The sequence below is a fragment of the Notamacropus eugenii genome, chromosome 1, assembly GCF_028372415.1.
Source record: "Notamacropus eugenii isolate mMacEug1 chromosome 1, mMacEug1.pri_v2, whole genome shotgun sequence".
Classification (NCBI taxonomy): domain Eukaryota; kingdom Metazoa; phylum Chordata; class Mammalia; order Diprotodontia; family Macropodidae; genus Notamacropus; species Notamacropus eugenii.
The window spans coordinates 670,649,913-670,670,838 of NC_092872.1; the positions used below are offsets into that span (position 1 = coordinate 670,649,913).

At 35.9% G+C, this 20,926-nt stretch overlaps 2 long non-coding RNA genes across 2 annotated transcripts in view; one reads left to right on the forward strand and one right to left on the reverse strand.

Annotated features, from left to right (window-relative positions):
• LOC140521100 (uncharacterized) overlaps window positions 1–20,926 on the reverse strand; it is a 129,423-nt gene that overhangs the window by 80,315 nt on the left and 28,182 nt on the right. The gene's annotated exons all lie outside the window — the stretch shown is intronic.
• Window positions 1,857–20,926, forward strand: part of LOC140521101 (uncharacterized) — a 40,452-nt gene continuing 21,382 nt past the window's right edge. Inside the window, exon 1 of the long non-coding RNA XR_011972797.1 lies at window positions 1,857–2,053. This is a non-coding gene — a long non-coding RNA (uncharacterized lncRNA). The remainder of the gene's footprint in view (window positions 2,054–20,926) is intronic.

A 20,926-nucleotide genomic window follows, 5' to 3' on the forward strand; every position in this document is an offset into this window, starting at 1 on the left:
GTGTGGCACAATAGATACTTCCCAGGCAACCTTCCAGACTATCTTGGACTGGAGATTTGCTTCATTCCATCATTCTGTGGGTTCTGCAGCTCCATGACTTGTTTAGAGTCATTTTTACAGGTGTTTGGCTGGGTTTGGGGGCAGAACACTAACAAGTCCATGCTGTTACTCTGCCATCTTGACTCCACCCCCAAGAATGAACTTTCTACAGAGAGAGTTATAAGATCATAGCTAAGTCAACAGAAAATGATTTGATAAACGAAAAGGTACTGACAACTAAAAAGGTTAGAGATGTCTTCAGAGGAAAGGTGCTACTCAAGCTGATTCAGGAGAGAAAATAGATGGTTAGAGATGGAGAGAGGAGAGGCAGTATTTTTGGAATGAGGAACAACTAGTACAAATGAGCAGAGGTAGGAGAAGATGGAAGACAAAGTTTGGGGAACAGTTAGAAGTCCCGATAAGGTGGAAATTAATGTGATGAAAGTCAGTATTATACAATAATGCTAGAAAGGTAAGTTAGGGACAGATTGTAGAGCATTCTCTAGGCCAGAATGAGGAGTTTATTTTGTACACTGACCACTTGATCTTTGTGACCATTAAATCCAGGGAGGTTTCATTTTATATGAGGCTTTGTCTGGGATAAAGTGGGCCCTTTGCTTTTGTGGGGAGCCCTGGAGAGATTCTCTGCCTGGAACTTCTGATTCTACAGACTCTAAACTATGAGAGTCTAGAGAAATTTGACCATTTTTAAGGCTTGTGAATGTACAACTGATTTCTCTTTTCCAGTGAGTGCTGCTTTTGAAGTTACTTTTATCAGTATAATTTTGCTAACTTTTCCTTTGTTTATTGCTTGGCTGTTTAAATATTGGTACCTTTTTTGTGTTCTAGAATCTGGTATAAGTATTGATATGCTGATACATTTGGTATACTTAGCAGTTTCTGGAACACAGTAGGTGCTTAACAAACGTTTCTTGACTGTTATTGAGTCTTGAATAAGTACTGATATCAAGTTTAATGTGAGAAATCTGGAATATCTAGATTGTGACTGTCTAGGAGAAATGTTCTTATTCTTCTTTTTGCAATTAGACCAACCTAGACTGCTTGCCTTTTGTGAAAGCAAAATGCCCTATACTTTCATGGGATGAGAGTACCTGTGACTAAAATGCACAAGTGACTGACACTCTTGGCTGCTTCTCTGAGCTGTGTTTTATTGTCCATTGGGTGAATTTATAATTCCATTTGGTTTACCCTAGCATTAGCAAAAGTCCAGGGGGAAATTTTGTGTGCCCTTGAGGATAAGGGACCCAGAAGAAATTGTCTGAAAATCAGTGGGGTTTGCCTATTCTAGAGGGACCCCTAGAGAATTTTAGCATGCCCTGTGTAGAAAGCGACAGTTTTTGAGCAGTCCCCAGTTGAATGGTCTTATGCCCTGAAGGAATCATTGGAAGAGTTTTCACCCATGATGGCTTTCTCATTTGAGAATAGGATGACCCCAAATCTACTCAAAATCCAAAAATCCAAAAGAGCTCCATGTGGCTTGGAAAGCTCAGGGCAGACCAGATTTCTGTTCAAGATAGAAGTCATTTTTTTTCTTTTCTGTTTCTTTTGCTTGTGGATTTGGAAAGCTAAAGCTAAGCAGGCAGTTTGGCAAATGTTGTAAAAATCCTTCTTATTTTATAGATTTATATGAAGAACTTTGTATATGGAGATAATTGTGCTTTTTGTCTGTACATGTGGGACGGTATATTATTAATGTAACATTGGCTGTTGAGAGATTTCACTGTATGGCACTGGGAAAGCAAGTGAAAGGGCATTTCTTATGTGTCCCTAGAGACAATAAGTGAAAAGCTGTTCTGAATTTGGGATGAAGCCTGTGTTTAGAAAAAATGCACCCTTGCTTATTTTCAAGGATAGTAAATTTTAAACAGAGGGAAATGTGTAACTTGGGTGTGTCCAGGCATATCCAAACAGCCTAACATGGAGGTACCTGAGGGGTCTTCAGTACATGTCCAGACCGAGGAAATTAGAGATTTCTGCTTCTCTAACCATACGGGTGAGTGCAGCCTCCGTTGATTGACTGTGTCAACAGAACTGGTTATGTCTTTAAAACTGAAGAGATTTAGTAGTTCTCTTTCTTTCACCATGTTCTACTGTTTACTGCCTGTGTGGCTGCCATGAACTGAATCTGTGAGAGGGGAACCTGCTCCTTCTTTGATGCTTTCTAAGAAATGGGCTTTGGGGTGTTTATTTCTCTCTGATTTTTTTTTCTGCTTTTTTCCTGTTTGTTTTTTTTGCCTTCCTCAGTCTCAGGTGCTGAACCTGGAATCTTGAGTCCCAGGCACCCTGCCTTCTCTAGGTTTCTTTTCAGACTGGTTAGCTTCATCCTCCCCTTCCCACTTTCAATCTTGGCTCCAAGCTCACCATGGCTTGAGTTCCCAGGTCTGGAGGGAGTTGAGGATGGGGGTGGGGATTGGAAATTCTGCCTCCAGAGCTCCTGGGTTGCAATATTTTGCAATATTTCAACCCTAGCAGGAACAAGGATGTATTGAAAGATTTTGGAGAAGGGAAGGATCATTAGACAGACCTTTGACTAAGGAAGATTAGTTTAGCCAATAAATTGGATAAGGAAAAGACTATAATCAAGGAAGAAAACTATTTCCTTATCAAATCCTCTTCTATTCTTTAAAGACTGATTCAAATACCCCCTCCTAACTAAATCCCTCTCTGATATCCCAGATTAAGAATCCCTTTGGACCTTACACAAAAAGAGTTAAAGGTAGAATGGAATTTAAAAGCAATTTAACCCAATCTCCTTATTCTACATTTGAAAAACAGATCCAAGGAGGTTCAATTTATCCTAGGACACACAGAAATTAAGACACAGAGACAGGATTTGAACCTGTATGAAATAAATGAGGCTTAAATTATAATACAATATGGTCTTAGGGCATAATCACCTAAATTCTTTAGCTCCTGCCAAGAACAGGTGTACATACTTGAAATAAATCTAAATAGATTGCTCTGTCAATATTAGGTCTATGTTATCAATGTACCTAAGTACTGACAAACCTACCAAGATAGAATACTGTGAATGATAGTTCTGAGAAATAGTTGTATTATATGTTATTTTCGGATATATATAAAACCAATTATTTTGTTATCTATATAAAAATACTGTTGCTATTTTTTTCTCATAGTCTCTTTTATGTACTCTGAATGTGGCTATTTTCTTCTTTTCAATAGTTTCTATACCCCCAGATTATCTACTTCCAAATCCAGTATTTGTTAATTAACTTGCAATGTATTATTGGCTATTCAGTTTGTTGGTGTGTGTCTTATCAACATTCTAGGATGTAAGTGGAGAGTAACAAATTTTGGCTAATTAAATGAATTGAGACATAAACCAAGGAAGACTGACAGTGAGCAGATTATTTGTCTCAACACCAAGATAAGAAGCCTGCACTTTATTTAGTAGGTAATAGGGCATCACCAAAAGGTTATTTTGTTCAAATCAAGGATCAAAATACATATAACAGAGAGACAATAGGAAGCAAGAATGAATTTATTAGATTATAATGTTCATCTCATGAAGACATCTGTTTGAGTGGTTTCTTGTGATGCCAAGATTCTCATTGCAACACAGAAACACAACTCACCAGTCACTTTAGAATGGATATCTCATTAATGTCCCTTTAAATAAGTGGTCTTGCTAATCTGAGTAGTTCAGCCCATCAGTAAAAGGCAAGGGAAAGGTAGAGGCATTCTGACTAGTCAGAGGACAGATAGAAAATTACATCTGTGAATTCTAATTTCAGCTTCCCTGTGACCTCATTTTTGGATTCTAGAAAAATCACCTGAACAGCGCCTGATTAAAATATCCTATGTCCTGAATGAGCCTGTCCAAATTATATAGCTGTAGAAGGTGAAATTATGATGAAGTAGGATGAGAGATGAATCTGGGCTCAAACCCCATCAATGGCACTTAGCACCTATGTAAATGTAGGCAGTTGGGTGGGACAGTAAATAAAGCCTTGGACCAGGTGTGGGGAAGATGAGTTCAAATCTATCCTTGAACACTTACTAGTTGTATGACCTTGTTCACATCAGTTTCCTCATTAATAAAATGGAAAGAATGACAGTACCTCCTTCCCAGAGATGTTATGACAAAATTAGATAGTATTAGTAAAGAGCTTTGCAAGCCTTAAAGATTTATGTAAGTGATGTTAGCATTAATTTTTAATATATCATTTAAATTTTCTTCTGTAAAATAAGGATAATAGAACCTACCCCCCAGGTTTGTTGTGAGAACAAAAATAAATAAGTTTACGTAAAGTATTTTGAAGAAGATAAAGTTATTACACATGTATAACCTATATCGAATTGCTTACCTTCTCAAAGAGGATGGGTGGGGAGGAAGGGAGAGAAGTTGGAATTCAAAGTTCTAAAAACGAAAGTTAAAAATTGATTTTACATGCAACTGGAGAATAAGATATACAGGCAATGGGGTATAAAAATCTATCTTGCTGTACAAGAAAATGGGGGGGGACAAGGATAAGAGAAGGGAAGGGTATGATAGAAGGGAAGGTGGATTGGGGAAAGTGGTGATCAGAATGCATGCTGTCTTGGAGTGGGTGAAGGGGAGAGATGGGGAGAAAATTTGTAACTCAAAATCTCGTGGAAGTGTTTGTTGAAAACTGAAAATAAATGAATAATGTTCTTAAAAAAGAATTTTAAAAAGAAGGTAGTTATTTACAGAACTGTGTGCCCCTGTAAGTGCCTCTGCGTATGGGTGTTTCTTTACAATTATGTCTCTTTAGGAGTGCAATAGATACAGCACTAGGTCTTGATTTAGGAAAATCTGAGTTCAAATCTGATACTTATTCACTCTGTGACCTTGGATAAATCACTTAAATTCTGTTTGCCTTAGTTTCTGCATCTCTAAATTGGTGAAAACAATAGCACTTGGCAAATATTAAGCACTATATAAATATTAGCTCTTATTATTATAAATGAGTGCCTTTTATAATGATTATTAGAAATAATTGTAGCAATAATAATCATGATGAAAAACATCAAGATGTAATGCATAGACTATAATGGCATAAAATGTAATAGCCTCAGACTGAGAAAGACCTGAGTTTAATCCTGCCTCTGACACACACTGGCTATGTGATTCCATGATCATTAAATAATTAAATAATGTGTCAGCTGTCAGAAAAGTCACAGCCAGAGTCACCTCTGTCATCTGAAATAAAACAGGGCAAAGAGGAAGTTGCTGACTAGAATTCCTCTCACCCAACAATTTATAACTTTTCCCAAAACATGGGAATATAATGAAATGTTTGATTGTCTTCAAGAAATAGTTACAATCTGTCCCTCTCCAAATGAAATTTTATTCAATTTTCCTCAAAAATATGAGTTAACTGTTTATCTAACCAAGGAATATAATACCACAGGACAGCAATTAAAATCTCTTACTTCCTCTCTTGAATTTTTCTCGAAGTATAAACAATTAAGATCCATTCTTATTAGGAATGACAGTTAAACTTCCTCAGTTGCCTTTTGGAATGCCAGTTAAATTTGAATTTTCTGAAATTGTCTTTCCACATTCTCTAGGAAGATGAGTGTTAACTGCCTAAATCTATTCCAAACTTGTTCTCCAATGACAGCTAACTGTCATTCTCTCATAGACTCATTTACCACTGGCACTTAACTATCCAAGTTTCTACAGGAATGAAATTCTCTTATTCCACACTCAGTGTCTCACACACTTTTCTGCCATAACATTTAAATGTCAATCCCATGAATCTTTGTGTTTTTTATGAAAACTTCTCGATGAAATTCTCGATGAAAGGATGTTTTCTAGTTGGAGTTAATAGTGGAGAAAAAGAGAGAAAAAAGAGAGAGAGAGAGAGAGAGAGAAAGAAAGATGAAGAGGTTAAAAAAACCAAAAATAGAGACACAGAGACACATACACAAAAGAGGATAAATTCCTTCCTTTTCTCCCTCTCCCAACATTTCCCTTTCAGGACCCTGAATCCAACTCTAGAATCCTCAGCTCTGTTTGGCCTATTTTAATACATAGGTCCAGAGATGTGTCTGATTCTTTCAGAGAAGCATCTGCTTTTATCCAGTAGCCAATGACCTTTCTAATTGATTAAGGACTAATATACAAATAGTTTTTGTGATATAAAAAAGCTCAGTACCAATTGGCTTACACTTTGGCAAATATATTCTTCTGATCAGACAATTCCACTGAGGTGTCTGGATCTCCTGTGATTCCATCAAAGGATAGAGTCCCCTTTCACTAAGGATGACATTTCATTTGATGGTTTGCTAAGAAAACTTGAAAACTCTTTGGACTTTCTCATGTAAACAGCGTCCTGTAAACAGAAGAACTTGGAGCTCTTGCTCTAACAACTATTTGGAGTCACATGGAACAAATCTGAACCTTTTCTTTTTAAAGAAGCTCATTCCAATGTGTTTATATTTTACACCTGACAGGATTTTTTAAAAAAAAAATAACATCCATGTTCCTCTGCTAGAATCATTCTCTGATTCCACATTGTGGTATAGAAGTAACCTTGGTTTCCTGAAAATTCTCCCACGTCATCAGATACTATTTTTTTTACCTGTAGCAATTCATCAAAATAACCCCCTTTGGCCTCAGATACTTACTAAGCTTTGTGATCCTGGACAAGTCACTTAACCATGATTGCCTCAAAAAGAACACAAAAAAACGTATATCAAGGAGTTACCACTTGCATTTATGCAGGGAGAAATTGTGTGGATTAAATCACAAATTATGAAAGGATCTGGGTGATAATACCACCAGTCATTTTATGAGCTCACCAGAAATAGCAATGAGAAAATCTCTAGTAGCTTTAAAAATTTCTGGGACCAAGGTATTGTTGAGTTTTTTTTCCATTTCCTCATTGTGCGATATAATTTCCCCTAACCTTCATTTCCCTCCTTTCCTAGTGTATTCTTCTTCCCCTTTCTTTCCAATTTTTTCATTAGACCAATGCCTAACAAAACCACTGCAGATCTACTGATTAAAACCTGTTCTTTGTCAAACTGTGATGTCTATAGAATCTTTGCTTTAATGGTGATACTGTGGATTTCATTTTTTTTTTACCCTTTAATAAAAGTGATCTTGTATTTTTAGCCTAGTGTAAACAGAGCAGTTATGTCCATCTGTGGGAACCACTATCTCCTATTGCAGTCTTGAGGGTCCCAGCTAGTGTCAGAGAGCTTGCCTGCTTAGTGATCTCCATAGCAACAACAGCCTTTATCTTGCAAGGAGTACTAATGTCAGAAGGACCCCATGGTTCCTTAGAAGGGCATAGCAGTCCTAAAATAGCACCCTTGGCCTTTATGCAGAGAAGCACAGGCTTTAATTAGAAAGATTTTTTTAAACTAAAGTTTGCCATAAGGCTGGGTAGCTGTATACTGCTTCTTCATAGGATCATCTCAAATAATCAGTGATCTAGATTAGAGACAAACCCAACCTCTCAGAAAAGGCTGCTGCTGGTATGAATGCAATAAAGTAGTTTCAAAGTTAAAACATATTTATTTGACTTTCCTTTTAATAGGGATTGAGAATATATATATGAACTTCAAAAAAAAATATTCCATTCAACAAAAGTCTGCTTTTCTCCTTTCTACTTCCCACACTTAATTACGAAGAATGAAGGAAAAATAAAAACAGCGTTAAAAAAAAAGAAAACATATGTAGTTGAAAGAGGAAGAGCCAAGACAAAGAAGTAAAGGGAGGGCCTCACTTGAATCTCAAAATTTCCCTCCAAATAACATAAAAATATCATTTCAAAATGAACTTTGGAGCAGCAGAGCCCAAAAAGGGGCAGATGAAATACTATTTCAGTCCAAGTCACCTTCAAAGGTCAACAGAAAAGCTCTGTCTCACTGGGATGAGAGTGGAATGCAGTCCAGTGTAGAACCTACCTTGGTAAGCCAGCAGCATGTCCAGAAAGCCAGCTGCAGAATGCACCCTGAGAAGCCAAATCACCAGTGCGTTGGCAAGCAAGCAGTAGTGACTTCCAGAGCTCTTAGACTGCAGACCGTAAAGGGTAAGACAACAGGTCAGAAGGCACAAAGCATAGCACAGGTCAGGAGAGAAATTACTCTTCTTAGATCATACAAATAGACTGGAAAATGAGCAATTGCACAGAAAAAGAGCCAAACTATAGAAAGCTACTATGGTGACAGGGAAGAAGAGAAAACATAAACTAAAAGAGGACAATAATGTCAAACGGCTACATGTAAAGTCTCAAAGAAAAAAAGGAACTGGTCTCAGACAAAAAATAAATTGACTGGACAAACTCATAAAGGACTTTAAAAATCAAATGCAAGACAAAGGGGAAAAATGGGAGACGAAATGAGAGTGATAAAACATAATCATTTAAAATGAGCCAAAAGCTTGGTAAAGGAAGCACAAAAATAAGGGGGAAGGTGGGCAAATGGAAGAGGAGGTACGAAAGCTCACTGAAGAAAATTGCTACTTAAAAGTTAGAACTAGACAAGTGGAAATCAGTGACTCCATGAGGCATTAAGAAGCAATCAAATAAAACCAAAAGAATAAAAAAATAGAAAAAATTGGAAAATATTTCATTGGAAAAATAACTGACCTGGAAAGTATATCCATGAGAGATAATTTAGGAATTATTTCATTGCCTGCAATCTATGACCAACAACAAAAAAAAAGAGCTTAGACATCATATTTTAAGAAATTGTTAAGGAAAACTGCCCTGATATCCTAGAACCAGAGGGTAAAATAATCATTGGAAAAATCCACCAATCACCTCCTGAAAGACATCCCAAAATGAAAACACTCATGAATTTTGTAGTCAAATTCCAGTGTTCCCAGGTAAAGGAGAAAATATTACAAGCATTCAGGAAGAAACAATGCAAATATCATGGACAGTCAGGATAACACAGTATTAATCAGGTTCTTAAGCAAAGGATCAGAGAGTGAGGAATATGATATTTTTAAGAGAAAACAAGCAAAGATTATAACCAAGAATCAGCTACCCAGCAAAACTAAAAGGAAAAAGTGGATATTCAATAAAATAGAGGTCTTTCAAACTTTCCTGATAAAAAGACAAGAATTGAATAGAAAATATGGTTTTCAAATATAAAACGCAAGAGAAAAAGGAAAAGAAAAATAGGAAAGAAAATTCATAAATATTTCAATAAGGCTAAATGTTTACATTCTTATATGGGAAAATGATACTTTTTATTCCTAGGAACTCTAGCATGATTAGGAGAGTTAAAAGGAATATGCATAAACAGAGGGCACAGGTAATAAGTTGGCTATGATGGGATAATATCCAAAAATAATAATAATAATAAAAGATAAGAAAGAGGATGCACTAGTAGACAGGGGAAGAGAGAAGTAGAATGAGGGTAAATTAGCCCACCTAAAAGAGGCATGAAAATAGTCTTTACAGTGGAAGGAAAGCATGGCAATTCCTGAACCTTATTGTCACTGGAATTGACTGAAAGAGGGAATAACATTGACACCCCTTTGTGTATAAAAATGCATCTTATACTTCAGGGAAGTGGACTAGGAAGAGGATAAAAAGAAGGTGCTTACAGAAAGCAAGCTACTCTATTCACCTAGCTGCTCCCAAATAATTATTTCAATAAAATAGAGAAAGATCAGCTCAATAAACTGGACATACAAGTAAAAAACCAGAAAAAAATTTAAATCCCTAATTAAATACCAAATTAGAAGTACTGAAAATAAAAGGAGAGATGAATAAAACTTAAATTTAAGAAAACCATTGAACTAATAAATAAAAGTAGGAGCTGGTTTTATGGGGAAAAACAATAAAATAGATAGATTGTTCATTAATTTGATTTTAAGAAAAGAAAACCAAATTTTCAGAATCAAAAATAAAAATGGTGAATTCACCAATAATGAAGAGGAAATTAAAGCAATTATCAAGAGCTATTCTACTCAATTATATGCCGATGAATCTAACAATCTAAGTGAAAAGAATGACTAATATATGTATGTGTATATATGTATAAATATATATAATGTACATATACAAATACACACATATATACATACATACACACATATACATATATATGTGTGTATATATATATGTATATGCATTGCCCATATGAAAAGAAGAGGAAATAGCATAGTTAAATAACTCTCTCTTGGTAAAAACAAACAACAAAATTGAACAAGCCATCAATGAAATAGCAAAGAAAAAATCTCCAGGACTAAGTGGATTCAAAGGTGAATTCTATCAAACATTTAAAGAATAACTAATTCTAATACTATATAAACTATTTGGAAAAACAGGCAAAGATGGAGTTCTCCAACATTCTTTTTTATGACACAAATAGGGTGATGGTACCTAAACCAGGAAGAGCAAAAACAGAGAAAGTAAACTATAGAGAAATTTCCCTAATGAATACTGATGTAAATTTCTTAAACAAAATACCAATAAGAGATTATAGCAATATATCACAGAGATCATACACTATGAATAAGTGATATTTATACAAAAGCAGAGTTGACTCAATAGTAGGAACTCTATCAATAACAAACCAACAGAAATAATATGATTATCTCAGTAGATACAGAAAAGCTTTTGACAAAATATATCTCATTTCTATTAAAGCATAGGAATAAATGGTTTTCCTTAAAATAATAAGCAGTTTTTATCTAAAACTATCAGCAAGTATAGTCTGTATTAAAAATAAGATGAAATCCTTCCCAATAAAATTAGAGGTGAAGCAAGAACATCCATTATCACTACAATTTAATATTGTACTAGAAATTCTACCTATAGTAATACAAGAAGAAAAAGAAATTGAAGGAATTAGAATAACTAATGAGGAAATAAAACCATCATTTCTTTTGCAGTTCACATGATGGTATAGTTAGAGAATTAGAGAATCACCTAAGAAAGCTATGCAAAATAATCACCAACTTTATTAAGGTTGCAGGATATAAAACAAATCCACATAAATCATCAACATTTCTATATATTATCAACAAACTCCATCAGCAAGAGATAGAAAGAGAAATTCCACTTAAAACATTCCACTTATAAAACATTTGGGAGTCTACCTGCCAAGACAAACTAAGGAACCATATGAACATATTTTTCACACTATTAAAGTTGGATCTGAACAGTTGGAAAATATTAATTGTTCACATGTAGACTGAGCCAATATAAGAAATTAATTCTACCTAAATTAATTTACTTATTCAATGCCATACCAATCACACTACCAAAAGCAAATATTTTATAGAGCTAGAAAAAACTAACAAAATTAATGTAGAAAAACAAAAAGTCAAGAATATCAAGGGAATTAATGAAAAACATGTTAAGGAAAATAATCAAGCCATACCATATATCAAACTGTATTATAAAGTGGTAATCATCAAAACAATCTTATACTGGCTAAGAGATAGAGAGGTGGAACTTTGGAATAGATTGGGTACACTATTGTGTAGTGTAGATAATTACCATAGTAAGACAATATTTGATAAATATAAAGATCCTGGTTTTGGGAAAAGAACTCACTATTTGCTGGAAAAATTGGAAAGAAATTTGGAAGAAACTAGTTATACACCAACATCTCACACTATACGCTATGATAAGGGTAAACTGGGCACATGATTTAGACATAAAGGGTGCTACCTTAAGCAAATTAGGGCAGCATGGAATAGTTTACCTGTCAGATCTATGGATTAGGAAAGGATACATGACCAAACATGAGATAGAGAGTATTATATTATATAATATGTTTGCCACCCCCACCCCTCCAAAAAAAGCTAGTGCAGTGAAGATTAGAAGAAAAGCAGAAAGTTGGGGGAATTTTTTACATCAATTTTCACTCATAAAATCCTAATTTCTCAAATATATAGAGAACTGAATCAATGTATAAGATTATGAATCATTTCCCAACTGATCAATAGTAAAAGCATATGAACAGGCAATATTCAGATGAAGAAATCAAAACTATTTATAGTCATATGAAAAAATGTTCTAAATCACTATTGATTGGAAAATTCCAGATTAAAACAACTCTGAGGTACCACCTCACACTTCTCAGATTGGCTAATATGACAAAAAGAGAAAATGACAAATTTTGGAGGAGATGTAGGAAAATACATTGTTGGAGTTGGGAATTGATGCAACCATTTTGGAGAATAATTTGGAACTATGCCCAAAGGGCTATAAAACCATCTATACTCTTTGACAAAGCAATATCATTACTGAGTCTGTAAAGCAAACATGTCCATTTTAAATGGAAAAGGACCTATGGTCACAAAAGTATCTATGTCTCTTTGTCATGGCAAAGAGCCAAAATTGAGGTACTGCCCATCAACTGAGGAATAACTGAACAGATTGTGGTATATGGTTATAATAGAATACTATTGTGCTATTAAAAAAAATGATAAGCAGGATGCTTTCAGAAGAAAACTGGAAAGACACAAAGTGATGCAAAGTGAAGTGAGTAGAAGTAGTACATTATACAAAGTAATAACAATTGTACAATGATCACTTGTTAATGACATAACTATACTCAATACAAACATCTAAGATACTTCTGAAGGGCATATGATGGAAAATGCTATGCTTCAGTGTTTTTTTCTTTTTGTGCATGCTTAGTTTGTTTTGGGGTAGCTGGTTTTTGTCTGTTTTTTTCTTCACTACATGACTAAAGTGGAAATATGTTTATAATCTATATTGAATTGTTTGTCATCTTAGGGAGGGGCTATAAGTGCAAGGAAAGGAGATAATTTGGAACTAAATTTTAAAAATGAATGTCAAAAATTACCTTTACATGTAATTTAAAAAATACTTTGAAAAAAAGGATAATAAAAAACTTCTGCATGTCATTTCCTAACGATAAATACATATATACATACACACATTTATGTGTATTATACATAATATGACATACATGATAAAATATGTGTGTATGTAAATACTATATATACATGTATGTGCATTTATGTGAGTATGTGTTTACCTGCATTTTAAGTCCTTTACCTCTCTAACAGGAGGTAGGTAGCACATTTCAACATTAGTCCTCTGGAATCATGACCAGAGTTCCTAATTCTTTCAAATTAATTTGCTTACTATCTTGACAATGTTTTATGAAATCGTTCTCCTTTTTCTACTCATTTCATTCTGCATCAGTTTATGCAAGTCTTTCCAGGTTTCCATGAAGTCATCTCTGTCATCATTTCTTTTTTAACTTAATTAATTTGTTTGTTTTCAGTTTTCAACAATCACTTCCATAAGTTTTCAGTTTTGTCCCCCTCAACCCCACTCCCTCTCTAAGATGGTATGCAATCCTATATGGGTTCTACACACACATTCTTAACAAATACATTTTCACATTAGTCATGTTGCATAGACAAATTAAAACAAATGGGAGAAACCATGAGAAAGAAAAATTAATGCAAGCAAAAAATAGTCTGCTCCATTCTGCATCCCTGATTCCATAGTTCTTTCTCTGGATATGGATAGCATTTTGCCCCAAGAGTCCTTTGAGAACTTTTAAAGTCCTTGCATTGTTGTGAAGGGCTAAGTCCATCAGAAACAGTCCTTGCACATTGGGGCTGTTACAATGAATACTGTTCTCCTGGTTCTGCTCATTTCACTCAACATCAGTTCATGTAAGTCTTTCCAGGTTTTTCTGAAGGCCAACTGTTCGTCGTTTGTTATAGCACGATAGTATTCCATTACATTCATATACCACACCTTGGTCAGCCATTCCCCAATTGATGGGCATGCCCTCAATTTCCAATTCTTGGCCACCACAAAAAGAGCTGCTATAAATATTTTTGCACATGTGGGACCTTTTCCCATTTTTATGATCTCTTTGGGATACAGCCCTAGAAGAGGTATTGCTGGGTCAGAAGGTATGCACATTTTTATAGCCCTTTGGGTATAGTTCCAAATTGCTTTCCAGAATGGCTGGATCAGCTCATACATAGCTCCATCAACAAGGAATTAGTGTTCCAACTTTCCCACATCTTCTCCATCACTTATTGTCTTCCTGTTCTGTCATGTTAGCCAGTCTGATAGGTGTGATGTGGTACCTCAGAGTTGTTTTGATTTGCATCTCTCTAATTAATAGTGATTTAGAGCATTTTTTCATATGACTGCAGACAACTTTAATTTCTTCCTCCGAAAACGTCTGCTCATATTCTTTGACCACTAATCAATTGGGGAACATCATTTCTTATAGCACAACAATATTCCATTACATTCATATACTGTAAGTTGTTCAGTCATTCCTCATTTTATAGGTACCTCTTCAGATTCCCATTCTTTGCTACCTCAAATATCTGTAAGGATTTTTGTATACAATTACTTAGCATTTTTTATTAGAACTCAGCCCTGCCTTAATCTGCCTTCCTCTCATCTTACCTTCTCCTGTTTCCCTTTTTCTTAGTGTTTCCTTGTTGGGTAAAATATCATGTTTTTACTCAACCTCTATATGGGGGTGTAGTGTGGAAATGGTGGAGTTTTCTTCTTTCTTTTGATGAGTTAAGATAAAAATAAGGTTCAACTGTCAGCCACTGCCTCCCCCAACTTCCTCTTTGTTCATATTGATATCTACTTTTCTGTCCTAATTGCGTAAAATAATTTTACCTAACTTTCCTTTCCCTTTTCCTCCTAGTATCTTCCTCTTCTCTTTCTTCCCATTGTTCTTTTAAGATTAAAGCCAACAAAATCACTTCCTTCTGTCAAATTAGACTCCCTCCACGAACACTGTTCATAAAATTCACAAGGGAAACATGTATTATCTCCCCATATAGAATGTAAGCAGTTTATCCTTGCTTAGTTTATTATGATTGTTCATTCCTGTTTACCTTTTAATAATTCTCTTATAATTCAAAATTTCAGTGCAGTTCTGTTTCAAAATAAAATAAATGCTTGGAAGTCCTCTCAGTAATGATCCATTTTGTCCCTTATATGATTACAATCAATTTGCTAGGCAAGTTTTTCTTGTCTACAAACCTATTTCCTTCAAGTTTTGGAATATCTTATTACAAGCTCTCGGTTTATCAAAATGGTGGCTGCTAAATCATGTGAAATTCTGACTGTGGCTCCTCAAGGCTTGATTTTCTTTTCTTTCTGCCTGCTTGCAGCATGTTTTGCTTGATCTAAAAAACTCTTAATTTTTTCTATAATGTTTGTAGAACTTTTCATTTTGGGTTTTCTTTCAGGAAGCACTCTGAAGCCCATACATTGCACAACAATAGATCCCTGCCCAAACTTCACTTGAGGACTCTTTTCTGGACACTCCTGGCTTTAGAATGATTATCAATAGTAACTGTTGTTCTTTCCCACCCAGCTCCTTTTACTTATTTTTTTTTCTTTTGCTCATTAAAAGGGCCATTCCCTGTTTACTTCTTAAAGACGCCTATTCACCTCACTTTAAGTGAGTACCTGAATAGGCCAAGGTCTCCCAGTGCATCCTGGGCCATTTCCAGTCATCCCGATGAATATCTGGTCAATGGATTCAGATGACTCAGGAGGAGAAATGAGGCTGGTGACCTGCACAGCCTTCCCTCACTCAAAACAAAGTCAAGTGCAAGTCATGTCATCATTTCTTCAATGGCATGGTCTTCTTTGACAATGAAGGATGAACACAGACAGATCTTTCAGGAGGTGATCAGTGGATTCTAATTGCATATTTCTCTCTGCTTTTAAGAGTGATTATATTTTTAAGGGTGATTTTTTTTCCAAATATTTTTGAAATAGGATGTCTAAGAACTTTTTTGCGGGGGGGGGGAGGTACATGGCTTCCAGATAGTACAATTATTTGTATTTTTTTCTCCTTGATCTTTTATTTCCAAGTCAGTTTTTTTTTCTGAGACAACTTAAGTTTTCTTTTATTTTTCAGTTTTTACAATTTGTTTTGGTATATCTTAGCATCTCATGGAGTCATTGCCTTTTTAAAATATATTCTCCACCAAAATAAAGTTCAAATGGATACACAATTTAGGTATAAAGGCTGATATTATAAACAAATTAGGGGAGCAAGGAATAGTTTGTCAGATTTATGGAGAATGGAAGAATGTATGACAAAAAGAGATAGAGAACATTATGAAATGCAAAACAGATAATTTTATTACATTAAATTACATTATATGCAATCAGGATTAGGAAGGAAGCAGAAAACTGGGAAAAAATTTTCACAACCAATGTCTCTGATAAAGGCCTCATTTCTAAAATATATACAGATCTGAGTCAAATTTACAAGAATGCAAGTCATTCTCCAATTGATAAATAATCAAAAGATATAAACAGACAGCTTTCAGAGGAAGAAATTAAAGTTATGCCAAGCCTAGAGGCCTGTATTGGGCTACCCAAGTCTTTCTTACCTCACCTCCGAGGTCTTCGGCTGGCCACGCCGGATGCACATATGAGAGAAAGGACGTTCCAGAGTCAAACAGGGGTTGAGCTTTATTTCAGGGTCTGGGTTACAAGTGCAGGGGGGTCTTCCTTAGGAGGAAGAGGGGGAGATTTCCTAAGGAGGCTAAGCTTAAGGGATTGGAAGTAGAAGTACAAGCAGGGAGAGAGGGGGAGGGGAGAGAGGAAAGAAAAGAAGCGGAGCCTACTGTCCTCTTTGGCTCCACACGTGCTAAGAGAGCTTTCCGGCTTCCTCAATCCTACTTAACCTTCAGCCGCACAGTTTGCATCTCAATACCGTGCTGTTAGGTAACTAGGTGTGCTCCAATCCGGGACGACCTCGAGGGCAGGGAGACTCCACCCATCACGTATCTCCCGGGGAGAGGCGGAAATACCCGAGCTAGCCGAGCTAGCTCAGTCTGACCTTCTCGAATCCCCGCTGTTCATGGAGGGCCTCGTAAGACTCTAAGATTTAGAAGTCCCACTTTTACCCGCCCGAGACCGTCCACACGGAATTGAGCTTCCAATCCCAACAAAGTTATCTATAGTCATGTGAAAAAATATACTAATTCACTATTGCTTAAAGAGATGCAAATCAAAACAACTCTGAGGTACCACACCATACTTATCAGATTGGCTAACATGACAAAACTGGAAAATGATAAATGTTGGAGAAAATGTGGGAAAACTGGAACACTAAATCCTTGTTGGTGCAGCTGTGAGCTGATCCAACCATTCTGGAGAGCAATTTGGATCTGTGCCCAAAGGGCCATAAAAATATGCATACCCTTTGACCCAGCAATACCACTTCTAGGCCTGTACCCCAAAGAGATCAGAACAATGGGAAAAGGTCCCACATGTACAAAAATATTTATAGCAACTCTTTTTGTGGTGGCCAAGAACTGGAAATCAAGGCAATGTCCATCAATTGAGGAATGACTGAAAACATTTTGAAATATGAATGTAATGGAATTGTATTGTGCTATAAGAAAAGATGAACATGCAGACTACAGAAAATCCTGGAAAGACATATGTGAACTGATGCTGAGTGAAGCAAACAGAATCAGAAACAGACACAGTGGGAGATGACTGATTTTGATAGACTTAGTCCTTCTCAGCAAGGCAAGGCCCTAAAACAATTCCAAAGGATGGAAAATGATATCCACATTCAGAGAAAGAACTATGGAGTCAGAATGCAGAGTGATGAAGACTATTTTCTTTTTTGCTTTATTTTATCTTTCTTTTCTTTCTCATGATTTCTCCCATTTTGTTATAATTCTTCTGTGCAACATGGCTAATGTGAAATGTGTTTAGTAGGCATGTATGTGTAAGATACATTCTAGGATTAAGGTTAGGGACCTGAAACCTTTCAGTTATCCCAATGTGTTCTAATCTAGAACAAAGTCTCATTAGTATGTCATGTTTAAGTTCTGCAAGTACCTGACCTGGGTTTGTGTCTGAGAAACAATAGACAGCTGCTAGACTCAACCACTATGAATCAGTTAGGAAGGCCTCCTCCTTTAGAGTGACAGGCAGGATCTGCAGGCTTCCCTTTGATCTGGGATTCCTGTTACAGTCCTTCTTCATAATGGGTTAGAAGCCAAAACTGAGATCTTTCTCTGCCACTGTGATCTGAATCACCATTTTTTCTTTCTGAATTTTTCTTCACTTCACTGCCCAAGGTCTATAATAGACCTTTACTCTAAGAAAGCTACTCCTGGATGCAGTTCCCCTTCTCAGTACACCTTAGATCAGTGATTCAGAATTGGTTAGTGAGTAAAATTACCCAGGGTCACCCAACTAGAAAGTGTTAGAGTTAGGATTTGAACTGACCTCTTCCTTACGCAAAGCTTTGCATTTTTCCCATCGTCTATTAATGACTCACCATAAAGAAAATAGAATTTATTTTTTTAAAGTCAATAAAAAAACCTTATGATTAAGTTAATTCTATGGTATTAAGTATATACATTTTCACTATATCCATGATGTGCTTGAAAGGAGTGACTGTCTGTCTTAGAATTGAGAGAAATGGACACAGTATTTGGTCTGATAGGTTGCTCAGACTCCAACTTCTAGTGAAATCGGGGGAGTACAGGTGTTCATTGTAATGTTTTCTCTTTCCCTCCCCCTCTACCTCTCTCCCTCTCCACACACACACACACACACACACACACACACACACACACACACTATACATATGTATTGTTGTTCAGTCATTTCCCAGTCATATCCGACTCTTCATGACCCCTTCTGTGCTTTTCTTGGCAAAGATAATGGAGTGGTTTGCATTTCCTTCTCCACATATACAGATGAGGAAACTGAGGCAAACAAGGTTTAGTGACTCACGCAGGGTCTCATAGCTAGTAATGTCTGAGACCTTATTTAAACTCAGGAAGATGAGTCTTTCTAACTTCAGGCCCACTGGGCATTAGGTAGATAGATAAATAGATAGATACATATATATATATATATATGCTATACACATATACATATATCTACACATATGTATGCATGTGTGTATGTGTATACAAACACATGCAACCTCCAGCTTTTCCAATTAAACCATTCATTCTTATTTGGTGGAAAAATAAAAAACAAAGTAAATAAATTGCTGCAATAAAAGTTAGAGGGCTTCTTTAATGAGTGTCTTTTTTAGTCATTATCAAATGTCTATATTATTTTGTAAAGATTTATGAAACATTGGTGCTGATATTATAAGTTCTTGGAGTAGGGATCAGATTTTGAAAGAATAGAAGTAGACGATCTAGTTATCTTTCTGTTTTTGCCATTCCCTGGCCATGTGAACTTTGACCTGAGTGGAGCATTTTAGACAGGTCAAACATCCTCACTGTATAATTAAAACAACTTGAACCACCTTCCTCTTTTTTTTTTTATTTTTTCTAAGAAATCTTAGAACTAATGCTTTCTCTGCAAATGATATTTTTTTATAGCTTCATATAACTGCCTCTTAAATGTCTCCTCCTCATTGTGCCATAGGGGCCAAGGCTATGGCAACCATTTATTGTATTACTAAGGCACTACTTCTTAGATCTCCTTGAAGATCACCCAGAAGTATCATGAGAGACAAATGGAACCTATTATTCTCTTTGGTTGGGCTGGCTGCTTTCACCAGACATTTGCTTACACACTTACTACAGGCATTTTGAATTAGTTAAATCCCTAAGAGGCTTTTGTGGGGTGAATTCTACTTGCTTTTCCAGTTTCCTTGTACTAAAACATTTGTTGACATGCTCTGGCAAAGACTCCAAATTGCCTTATAGGAGGAACGACAAGTTAATACCAATAAATTGCCCTGGGATCTTCAGAAGAATAATGCTGTACAAATATCCAAAAGTATCATTATTAATTCATCTTATGATCAGAATTGAAGCTTTAAGAAAATCTAGGATTACCTCGTTTATAATAATAGCCCAGGTTCCTCTGGCATCCTCTGGTCCAACTCTGTTTAGGCTTCCTAGTAAGAAGTCATGGAGTTTATCTCCTCAAGTGGGGCAGTGGATAGAGTGCTGGGTCTGGAGAGACTCCTCTTTGTGAGTTTAAATTTGGCCTCAGGCACTGAATAGTTAGGTGACGCTCAGCAAGTCTCTTAATCTTTTTTTTTTTTTTTTTGCCTCACTTTCTCCTTTTGTAAAATGTGCTGGAGAAGACAATGGCAAACCATTCCAGTATACGGGCCAAGAAAATTCCGAATGGAGTCTCAAAGAGTCAGACACAATTGAATAGCAACTACCTTGATATTATAAATGTCTTAATTTATTGATTAATTGAATAAATTTATTTTAGTACTTAGGGATGGAAACTAAGGCACTTCAGCATATAACTCCTTTAAAAAATCCATTCATGTGATGCTTAAGTTAGATTTGAATAAAGAGAGACCATATGCATTATTCCTTACTATTTCTGTGCATTTTTAAACACCCTTCTTGTAAGCTGAAATATTACTTCCTACCTCCTTCTCCTTTCTGTCAAAAGGATTGCCTGAGCTCTTTACGTTTCTCAACAGTTTCCCGAAATAATTAACAGTCCTGGCAGTGGTTTGAAGTACAAACCCACTAACTATACTTCAAAAAAACCTACCTTTATCCTCTTCGTTCAAAAAGAAACCATTTGAAAAGAAATGTTGCCTGCCTGAGTAGGGATAAAGTAGTGCACCAAGGAAATGAGAAGCCCCTAGCACCTTCTTTCTTCAGGCCTTGAAATAATTGTTTATTGGAATCTATTCTATCAATGAGGCCTCATGGCAGAGGTTCAGAGAGCCTTACGAATGAATAGGAATGGTGGAGGGGGAAAACAGCAAATAGTGGGGTTATGATTCTCATGCCTCTTTCACTTGACAGCTCTCTCTTGAATGTTGCAAGTTTATGGAGAAGAGCTACCATTCATCGAGTACACTAAGGTTTGTCAAGTGCTTTATGTAGATATTGAGATATATAGGGATCAAATGCAATTTTACGCATTTGTATATGCATGTA